Source organism: Mandrillus leucophaeus, unplaced genomic scaffold (assembly GCF_000951045.1).
Source record: "Mandrillus leucophaeus isolate KB7577 unplaced genomic scaffold, Mleu.le_1.0 Scaffold88, whole genome shotgun sequence".
Lineage (NCBI taxonomy): Eukaryota > Metazoa > Chordata > Mammalia > Primates > Cercopithecidae > Mandrillus > Mandrillus leucophaeus.
The window spans coordinates 5,282,943-5,292,002 of NW_012109585.1; the positions used below are offsets into that span (position 1 = coordinate 5,282,943).

The 9,060-nt window shown below is 50.0% G+C and overlaps 1 long non-coding RNA gene across 1 annotated transcript; it reads left to right on the forward strand.

The window, feature by feature from the left end:
- The first annotated feature begins 1,821 nt into the window (after positions 1-1,821).
- Positions 1,822-5,224, forward strand: LOC105531332. Its single transcript, XR_001004783.1, has 2 exons — positions 1,822-2,042; positions 4,762-5,224. It is a non-coding gene; the product is annotated as an uncharacterized LOC105531332 (long non-coding RNA).
- The last annotated feature ends 3,836 nt before the right edge of the window (positions 5,225-9,060 follow it).

Below are 9,060 nucleotides of genomic sequence, written 5' to 3' on the forward strand. Positions count from 1 at the left end.
CCCTGAGATGGAGTCTCGCTCTGCCGCCCAGGCTGGAGTGCAGTGGCATGACCCTGACTAACTATAACCTCCACCTCCCAGATTCAAGCAATTCTCATGTCCTAGCCTGCGAGCAGATGGGATACAGGTGCGCACCACAACTCCCAGCTAATTTTTGCCTTTTTAGTAGAGATGGGGTTTCACCATATTGGCCAGGCTGTTCTCAAACTCCTGACCTCAAGTGATCCAACCGCCACGGCCTCCCAAAGTACTGGGATTACAGGTGTGAGCCACCGCCCCCGGCCCCGTGTGTCCTTCCTAAGAACAGTAGCCCTACTATCAGGCCCTGACCCTGCTGGACTGTATCCTCTGCCATCAGGGATGGACCTATTCTTCTTTCCTATTTGCTTCAGAGAAAAGGTGAGGTCACGCATTGTCTGGGAGCTGCCTTGATCGCTGCTATTATAAATGGGGGCCAACCCTTCCAGGAACAGGTCAGCCCCAGAGCTATTTTACAATAGAATGTGAGACACGAGAGAGGCTGGTTGAACAAGGATAACAGCCAGCATGTCTTACAGTGAGCATCTGAGCCCCCTAGTCCTGCCCTCATCCCAAACCACCTGCATCCTCACAAAAGCCTCTCTTCCTGCAAACCCACCCAGTCCTTCCCCTTCACCCTCAACTCCCTGTCCCTTGAGGGCCAGGCATTGGAGGAGGAGGGCTGTGTCCTAGCTTTAAAACTCACCATGGCTGTCCAGGCGTGGTGGCTCATGCCTGTAGTCCCAATTACTCAGAATGCTGAAGCAGGAAGATCACTTAGAGCCCAGGAGTTTGAGGCTGCATTGAGCTATGATCATGCCACTGTCCTCCAGCCTGGGCGTAAGAGTGAGACCCTACCTCCAAAACCAAACAAAAACTCACCATGGTTTACCAATACCCTAAGGAAAAAATCAAGGCCCTTTGTCTAGGTACAAATGAAGCCTTCATTTGTCTCAGTATGAAAGATACAAGTGTTCTGAGCTCCAGGAATTCCTTCCCCCAAATATTTCAGGCCTCCTTGAGATGTTGTTTACATGGATGACTTGGCTGCTGTGTCTGACAAGGGGTGCCAGGCATCAGCAGGTTCCACAGCCAGGCCCCAGAGCCGCAAGCAGCCCGCAAGCTGCGCTACACCTGCTCAACTCCCTGACCCATTCTCCTGACTATTCAAGCGTGCCACACTCAGGCAGCAGTGCCCCCCAGCAAGGGTGCCTGGGCCTAAGGCATTGTGACTTGGGGGCCAGCTCTCTCCATGCCCACACCCAGATGCCTTCAAGCTGCGGGAGTAGGGGTAAGGATGCCCTCCTCCCTCCTGTATCATGAGGCCAGATTCCTCCCTGCCAGGCACCCCTTGCCCTTTCCTAGAATCTGACTTTGCTTGTCATCACCCCATCTCTGATGGTGTCTATCATCTTGAATTTCACAAGGCCCCCTTTTCAAAAGCAGCATCCTCCCAACTCCTATATCAAGTAGTGACTGCAAAAAGGTGGGGGAACCTTTTATGTGACTTCACCCACTGACAGCATCTGTGCTGCAGGCCCTGGCTAGCATCTTGTCAGCCTTCTCTGTCTCCATTCTCTGCCCTGAGCTTTCCACTCCGACTACTGGTCGCTCCTCGCACGTCTGTGGTCCAGCTGTCCCCTCTGCCTCCAGCTCCTTCACCAAACCCTCTCTCACTTATGTAGCCGACACACATTCATCCTTGACCCCCGCGCCGCTCCTGGCTACCTCCTCAGGCTGCTCCCTAGCTCCTTGTACTTCTCTTACTGCTACCTTGCACACTGATTGTTAATTATTTACTTGCAAGCCCTGCTAGATTAAGAGCTGGCCACTCAGAGAATGGTGACGAAAGGGACCAAATAAGCCAAGAAACGAAGTCCAGGCTCCCCATTTGTCGTAACCGCTGGGTCCCCTTCAGTTGCCACAGCACTTGAGGCCAGAAAGTCCTCAGCTCCCAGGTGAAGTCCTCCACCAGCAGCCCATTCCTGGGGGTGGGTGCCATGACAGCCATGCCAGATTGTCAGGCGCCACTTATTCTGTAAACTCAAATTAACAGGAAGCAATTTCATTAACAGATAGTGCTGCTTGAGGAGTTAGCTCCAATTGAAGGCTTATTTTTAGTGCCCTTAAAAGCTGTGTGGAGCAAGCTGAAGCGCTGGATCTGATTTAATGGAAACTGACTGACATGCATGTTTCACCTGTGGACATGGGAGACCCCCCGAGGCCTTTCCCCTGGGCTGTGAGGGCCCCTCCAAGTTACAGAGCCATTCTCCACTTTGAGGACAGGGGTGGAGAGGGGCAGACAGAGTTGCAGCTTGGCTTGTGGGTGCCATTAGAGAAGGGACCTCAACCTGGCAAATGCCTCCTCCACCCTGGGGAAGCGTTCCACCTGGCCAGGAAAAAGACACATGTGGATAAAGAAGTCACAGACTTGCCAGCTACCCGGCGAGACCAGGGAGCCAGGAGCACCGTGGAGATAAGCCAGTCGCCCGGAGAAGAACCACTCCGCATACTAGCACTGGCCACAACCAAGCTAGAGCCAAGTCACATAGCCCACAAGACACAATGTCCTGTGGTCAGAAACAGTTCCAGAGAAATACCAAACTTTCCTTGGCATTTCTTCAGAAACACTGTGCCTCTCCCTCTCCTCACCATTGTACTCAGCCTCGCTCTTCCCACCTCCTGCCCACAACCTCCATCACCCGCAGCTGTTTGTGATGTTAATCAGCAGTCCCAGTTATTTCTCCTTTAACCCGTCACTCAGACTGTCTATCCACAGAACAAAAGCAGCATGTTCACCTGGGAGCTTGTTAGAAATGAAACTCCAGGACCCCACTGAAGACCTGTGGAATCTGAAACTTGGAGGGCGGGCCCAGTCGTCTGTGTAACAAGGTCCCCAGGGGACTCAGATGCACACTCAGCCGCTGCTTTACCTCAGAGGAGAGCCCGGGAGCTGGTCCACAGTGAGAGTCCTCCCACCCTTTCTCCTCTGCCTCTCCTGTGTTGTCTCTTCTGCCCATTTTCCGGATTGGGCATTATAGAAATCTGGAAAACAAGATGACCAAGACAGAACTTGTAGACAGTAATGAATGCCAAGAGGCAATCCTCTTCAAAGGAAGGGGGGAACCCTCATACACCAAGAAATCTTGTCCTTTTTTTTTTTTTTTTTAGACAGTCTTGCTTTGTCACCCAGGCTGGAGTACAGTGGTGCAATCACGGCTCACTGCAACCTCTGCCTCCCAGGTTCAAGCAATTCTCATGCCTCAGCCTCCCAAGTAGCTGGGATTACAGGCACCCGCCACCACACCAGGCTACTTTTTGTATTTTTAGTAGAGACGGGGTTTCACCATGTTGGCCAGGCTGATCTTGAACCCCTGACCTCAGGCAATCTGCCTGCCTCAGCCTCCCAAAGTGCTGGGATTACAGCATGAGCCACCACACCAGGCCTTGTCTCTTTTATGCCATGCATATTTGGCCTCTCCACCACAAGTTAGGCAAGGAAACAAAACTGGGCCTGAGGAGCCTCACACGGAACCCAGGTATTCTGAAGCTCTTCCTCACTTCTCTGCAACAGATGTCCAGGATTCAGAGGCAAATCGCTGCTTTCTAGGAGTCTCTATCCACAGCTACAGAACTCCACCTTGAACAGGGTTAGTGTGTTGTTACTGCTCCTTGCTGAGGCTACTAATGGGATCACACGACGCTGAGTCCACTGGAGTGGCTCAAGTCAAAAGGAACAGAGGGACCTCCGTTCCTCCATCCAGGTGGATTCATGTGTCACCCCAGGGACAGGAAGCAGCACTCCCTCCCCACCCAGGGACTATGACCAGGTCACACGGGAGGGCAGTACCTCTTTAGTTCTTAGGTTGACTTTCTACCTTGTTCCTCTGGAGCCTGGGCTCCTGGTGGGATAAGGACAAGAAAGGCCGGGAGGCTGCGGTAACTCGGACTGCTGATGTCTGGGTCAGCTACTTTGCACTTTAAAGGGCAAGTTACACACCTGTTGTGAGCAATACCTTTATTCTTCCTGTCTTCAGTGCCTTCCGCATCCATCATCTCACATGCCGGACAGGCCTGCTGTTACCCCCATTTTACAGACGAAGGAACTGAGGCTCCTATAGGTTGTCTTTCTCAAAGCACAGTCCATGATAGGCATCTCCTGGGAACTTGTTAGAAACGGACTCTTCGCCAGGTGCGGTGGCTCATGCCTATAATCCCAGCACTGTGGGAGGCCAAGGCAGGTGGATCACGAGGTCAGGAATTCAAGACTAGCCAGGCCAAGATGGTGAAACCCCATCTCTACTAAAACTACAAAAATTAGTCAGGTATGGTGGCAGGTGCCTGTAATCCCAGCTACTTGGTAGGCTGAGGCAGGAGAATTGCTTCAACCTGGGCAGCAGAGGTTGCAGTGAACAGAGCTTGCGCCACTGCACTCCAGCCTGGGTGACAGAGTGAGACTCCATCTCAAAAAAAGAAAAAGGAAAAAAAAATGGACTCTTCAGCCCCACTCTGACCTGCTGAATCAGAATCTGCATTTTAACAAGATCCCTAGGTATACTGAGAAGCACCAGGCTGGGATCTACCCGAGGTCTGGAATCAGTCCAAGATTCTTCTTTTTAACAGTGATGCCATACTTTGGGTGGTAAGGACCTAAGAAGTCAGTAGCAAAAGGCCTACTTTCTTGCTTGAGCCCCTGCTTGCTAGCTTGAGGACTCTGTTAAACCATACTTATTTTGCTTGTAGCTACCCAGAGGAAAAGGTGGCTGGCTGTGTTCTCCAAACTTGTGGGACTCCTCAACGAGTGAAGTCTGATCTACGCACGGAACCAGCCACCACGGCAAAAGAAGAGCGATGGCGCCCCCATGTGGCAACACAAGCACCGCAATTTCACACAAGACCAAATCAGAATTGGCCGGAGGGGAACATCAGATTCTTAGGGAGTGTGACTCCAACTAATGCTATACTCAGGGCGACTTTTTGGAAGGCAAAAGCCCCATAGTCTAGCCATACAACTTTCCAGAAGTGTAACACTCTTCAAAACAGTTGGCATCAAAATTCTTGGCTCTGCCATCCACCCATTCTGAGAGACTCTTTCCTCATCCCCAAAAATGGAAGTTCCGATAAGAGAACTTCAAGAGGAGTTCTACCGTTTTTCTCCTCATTGAAAATAATAGAAAACAATAAAATACTGCATTTCCGCCTTCAAGTATTCACTGAGCGCCTTCTCCATTCCCTGTTTCATGCCAGGCTGCAGGCAGGCAGCCGTAACCCAGGCAGAGTCCCTCCTTCAGTTGTGGGATGTAGAAGACAAGGACAGGACCAGTCACAGAGGAAAGACCTTCACTCATGCTGGAGCCTCCTTTACCACCGCATGGGCCCTTTCAACTTTCCTAACCCACACAGCTCACTGGCTCCTCATGGTAACCTCACGGCAACCTCACATGGGTCCTACGAAGCCCCCCGCCAGCACTCCTGAAAGGTGCCCTATAATTGGAACCATCCTTTTGTGGAGTATATACTGACCCAGTTCATCCTTAGAAATGCTTTGCTGGGATTTACATCCTGGAAGCTGGGTCACTGACTGGTCTTCCAACACCATCTGTTTCCAGCTTTCTCTTCTGCAAGCATTAGCTGAGTCTAATTTAAATAATAGATATTTTAAAATACGTTTTAAAGTTCATGTAGAAAAAAAAAATGTGAGACCTCCAGTATGTGGTGAGTAAGGGTCTGCTTACTTGTGATAAGAAAAGCACTTGAAGTGCTTTCTGTCCCTCCACTGATCCAGGACTCCAAATCTAATAGCCCACCTGGCCCTTGAAGGATGTAAACCCAGACACACTAGTGAACAGGCCCGATAAAAACACAGCTTTCTGAATTCTTTTCTGTGTTGTTTGAAGCTGGCGAATGCCACTTAGGAAGTGAGAGTAAAGAGTCTCTCTACTCTCCCTGTTCTAATGACGTGTGCTGAAACTGGACGAATAAGGTCAGGATTAGCCTGGCACTTGTTCATGGATATTGAGCAAATCTGGAAAGCATTCTGTATTTTTTTCACATCCTCTGAGGTCTTGCCCTCCCTGATCCTCCAAAAATTTATACCCTCCTTTATCTTCCCAAATGTGCTGCTTATACCTCAACTCGGCCATGTTCCCCATTTGCCTCGTAGACTGATGCTTAAGACGTCACCTCTTTAGCTTCTACACTTCTTGCAGCATCTGCTCAAAATAGTTCACAAAAACAGTGGCATTCCAGGTTAGAGGGTCATGGCCCAGGGCTACCCCAGCCAAAGCCAAGTACATCCAAGGAATGTATTGGCAATTCCAAGACTCCCAATAGTCTCAACTAAGTGGTGGGAACCATCCCCATTTACACACAGGACTGTGGGCACAGGACACTGCCCAACCTCCTTTCTCACAGACTGATGCCTCCTTTCAGAGAGGCCAAGCTTCTTGACCCTCACCTCAAGCCCCTTCAACCCACCTGGCTCCCACCCTCCTGAAGAATCTAACCCTGCTGGCCACTGCCATATCTCACATCTCTAGCTCCCTTCCTCCCAACACGCTTTATGCATCATAACTCCTCTCTGGCAGTTCCTTCTTTCAAAGCTTCTACTTCCTCTTCCTAACACATCCAAACACAAGTCTTCATCCCGTCAACCAGGAACACAACTCCAGCCCCAAAAGCTTCCATCCACACCCACCTGGAGCATCAATATCTCAACCCCACCCAGGAAAACTTCTCAATCTAAACTCCCACATCTCCAATGACTCCTCAAGACTAGAAGCTCCACATGTACAATCATATCCTGTATTCTAGGTTTGAAACCTTGGAGCCATTCTTCTTAAAACACACTTCTAGTTTTCTTAACATTATAAAATTCCTAAATGCTTTTATTAGTGACAGGAGGTGGTGGGGGGTGGGGGCGTGTCTCCCCATGTTGCCCAGGCTGGTCTTGAACTGCTGGACTCAAGAAATCCTCCCAACTTGGCTGGGATTACAGGCATGAGCCACCATGCCTGGCCCTAAATGCTTATTGTAGAAATCTTTCAGGCCAGGCACGGTGGCTCACGCCTGTAATCCCAGCACTTTGGGAGGCTGAGGCGGGTGGATCACGAGGTCAGGAGATTGAGACCATCCTGGTTAACATGGTAAAACCCTGTCTCTACCAAAAATACAAAAAAATTAGCCAGGTGTGGTGGCGGGCGCCTATAGTCCCAGCTACTCGGGAGGCTGAGGCAGGAGAATGGCATGAACCTAGGAAGCGGAGCTTGCAGTGAGCCGAGATAGTGCCACTGCACTCCAGCCTGGGCGACAGAGCAAGACTCTGTCTCAAAAAAAAAAAAAAAGAAATCTACAATCACCCACAATCCCACCCTAAAAACCACTTCATCTGGGAAAATCATTCTGGCTTTTTTATTGCAAACCCATTTAATGTTATTTCCAAACATGAGAAGCTATGTAGTTTTATAACCTACATTCTTGTGTAAAAATGTAGGCCAGGCATGGTGGCTCACACCTGTAATCCCGGCACTTTGGGAGGTCAAGGCGGGCGGATCACAAGGTCAGAAGTTCAAGACCAGCCTGGCCAATACAATGAAACTCCGTCTCTACTAAAAATACAAAAATTAGCCATGCGCGGTGGCGCATGCCTGTAGTCCGTTACTCAGGAGGCTGAGGCAGAAGAATCACTTGAACCCGGGAGGCAGAGGCTGCAGTAAGCCAAGATCTCGCCACTGCACTCCAGCCTGGGCGACAAAGTGAGACTCCATCTAAAATAATAATAATACACACCTTTCTGTTAAAGCCACTTGAAATTATTGAAATAGATCAAGTGTACATATAAGTACACTATCAAAAGTCAGATCAAGAAAGAAGGATCACCAAGTCTCACATCATCTTGTCACTACTCCACAAAGAGTAACTACTATCCCAACTTCTAAAGCATGGTTTTGAGCTGGAACCATGCTTACATCTTCCCTCTTCCTGCAGGTACCAAAACCAGCCATTTTCCCTTTCATCTGGCTGTCCCCTCAAAGATGCACCAAGTCCCACTACCTCCAACATCCCCCAGGCTCCCTGTGCCCCCGCAAAACAGCTCCCACTGCCCCACAACAGAACCCTGATCTCTCAGCCCCCCACCTTTTATGGAGACAGGGTATCACTTTATCACCCCAGCTGGAGTTGCAAGGGCGCAATCTTGGTTCACTGCAGCTTTGACCACCTGGGCTCAAGTGATCCTCCTACCTCAGCCCCCCAAGTAGCTGGAATCACAGGTGCACACCACCACACCCAGCTATCTCAGCTCTTTCTACCACATCTAACAATTCCCCTACACAAACCACTTAAATGTTCAAACCTACTAGAGACACATTTCTTAAGACACGTGGCTACAATAGGCCCTGTTGGTAGGCCCTGGCAGGTAAGCCGCTCCTACAGCCAGAGGACTAGGACTGTGTAAGGGGCATGATCCAGGGAACAAGACCCCGACCCCTCCTCATCTAGACCCATGCCTTCTCCAATTAAGGTCTTTTTCACGGGCTTCATGCCCTTTAAACACCCATCACCACCATATATATATACACTAACACACATTCCACACAGCCACACCACATATCCAGTGGCCGCAACTGTTCTAGGACTCTGGGCCGTGCTGTTCTTTGGCCAGGTATCAGTCCTAGCACTTACCTTTATGCCATAACCCCCACCTTCTGCTAACAAAACCCTCAAAGTAAGGCCCAGTCACAGGAGCAAGACAAGGATTCCTAACACCAAAGGAACTGGGCCAAGACTCAACTGGAGTACAGAAAAATCAGCAACATTTTCTTACAAAGTAGGCAGTGCTTCAGCTGTCACTCTTCAGGCTGGAGGTCTTCAACAGATGCTAAGTGAAATTTAGCTCAGGGGGTTCCTACTCCTAGAGAATGTTATTATTGAAAACACACACCTCGCCCCGCCCACACACACACCCACACCCACCCACACCCACACACACCCACACACACCCACACACACCCAGCAGCCTTCATTATGGAATTAAGGAAACCA